Raw genomic sequence first — 2,187 nt, forward strand, 5'->3', positions numbered from 1 at the left:
ATAAGATAATGAACATTTATTATAGGGTTATTTATTTCACAGTAGCTTAATTTCCTTTGTGCTTTGTGTACAGTAGGCTATGTTAGTCTACATTTAAATACAGCCAATGCAAGCGAATGGTTCCCTGTCTTCAATGAGGTTGTTCTCCTCGCCACATCTCATGGAACCAAAACTCTCAAACACAAGCACATGATCCAATCTTCACTTATTAAAAGTAAATCTTTGTTAAAATATCTACTTAGTTAGCTTAATGTATGAGCAACAGATACAACTCAATGGAACTCAATTCCTTTATTAGAATGACTTGAATGGCTGTCCCAGTTTAACAATACGCTATCAGTAGTGAAGTGCTGAAATATTTGTGGAATTACTTTTTGACCCAAAACAAGTCTTGAAACTGACACTGGCACTGCATGAAAATTGGGATTTCCGACCCCGTAAACGGCCGCAAATCTCCCTAATTTTCGGCAGTTAACGACAATTTACAGCCTGTGAACGTCGCGTTCGTCTGTGCCGAATATTGCCGGAAACGAACCATGACGTATGCAGAGCGCTCGCGCCGGAGGTGTGAATGGCTCTAATTACCATATGAATAGCAGCTCCCGCCAGAGAAAGGCTTGAATTTCCTCACTCACTATTGGTTGAACCCACGTGGTTTAAACAAGAAAAATCACTCGTGATTGGTTTGCAGATCTGTTACTATTGGTCACCCTCGCTCATTAAAAATTCAAAAAATTATAATATTCATATAAATAATAATATATAAATTATTTTTTTATATTCATAATATGCTATTCTGTGGTATATTCATGTCATTGTTAACCTATGGACTACACTATTATTACCATCAAGGACATGAATTTATTAAGGAATGGAACATTTGCCAGGGACATGCTGTTTATTCAAAGAAAGAGCTTTATTAGCACAGACACAAAACAATATACACCTATGTACAAAGCATAGATCATCTGCACACAAATTGGAAGCTCAGTGTCTGTTTTCATCTTCGGAGCTGTAGGTGACTAGCGGCGTTCTCTCTGAATTCGATCCACTTTGAAAACGTCTGTGGTGCGTTGCCCTGTATTTAGGAGTCTCCTCTAATCTCGACTGCAGCGTAGCACAGAGCTCTGTGAGCTCCTGGCTGGTGGTTGAACTTCATCGGACATCAGATCTATGGTGGCGCACTTCCAAATGCCCACGTCATCCTCACCTAGCACACCGTCTCGCTTCTAGCAGCTGTAAAAACAACCAATACAGACAATCAGTACTGTGATGCACTGTGTATGGACACAAAACATCTATTAATGCACGTGAAAAATAGTCACATTGACTAAAAATCTTACCCTCTTTCTTCTCGCTCGACTCCGAGCTGAACTCTTCACAGCTTCGGCCTGCAATGCCAGATCTGGTTGTTAGTACGCAGGAGCTTCAGGTACAGTCTCGTAGTATGTCTTACAGGCAGCTGGAAAACAATTAAATGAGAGTGATATGAATAAAAACAACGCAAGTCACAGTAAAATGAAACAAGGAGAAAATAGTAAAAGTTACTTACAATGTCGTCATGATCAGCGTCATGAAAATCTGGACTTGCAGACATAGCTCTGAGTAAATGTGAGGTTACTCCCTCGTTATGAGGCGAGGTTACTCTATGGAAACAAAATGTATGATTAAGATCGTAAACTATAACGGATCTATTTTCTTATACAAGAGAATGAAAGCATATTCTTTGAATCTTACCTTTAGAATGTAAGATTCTTTTATTTATTTTTTTTACCTTGATCCAGTTCGTAGCTCCCACAATTTGTCTCAGAGTTGTGAAGATGGCATACTGCTTCCTGTAAATTACAGGATTATTTACAATTATTAAACAAATAATAGCCATCAATCCCATGACCTCTTGCTTTATGATGAAATCATGAAAAACTCTTACATTTCACAAGGCCTGACAAAATACAGCTGCAGGTAACTAGCGGCATTCTGTCTGAATTCGGTCCATTTTGCAGACGTCTGTGGTGTGTTGCCCTGTACTTTGGAGTCGACTCTAATCTCGACTGCAGCGTGGTACAGAGCTCGGTGAGCTCCTGGTTGCGACAGGACGGAGGTCGCACAATCCATCCAGACACCCCGCCGACGATGCCGTCTTCCTCATCAGACATCAGGTCTATGGTAGCACACTTCCGAAGGCCC

At 40.4% G+C, this 2,187-nt stretch overlaps 1 long non-coding RNA gene across 1 annotated transcript; it reads right to left on the bottom strand.

Moving 5' to 3' along the window:
- Positions 1-903: 903 nt before the first annotated feature.
- LOC311276588 lies at positions 904-2,187 on the bottom strand. The gene is made up of 5 exons (XR_014625087.1): positions 1,931-2,187; positions 1,775-1,835; positions 1,553-1,646; positions 1,344-1,462; positions 904-1,236 (listed from the first exon to the last, which is right to left on the bottom strand). It is a non-coding gene; the product is annotated as an uncharacterized lncRNA (long non-coding RNA).

Source organism: Rutilus rutilus (genome assembly GCF_951802725.1).
Source record: "Rutilus rutilus genome assembly, chromosome: 1".
Taxonomy (NCBI): Eukaryota; Metazoa; Chordata; class Actinopteri; order Cypriniformes; family Leuciscidae; genus Rutilus; species Rutilus rutilus.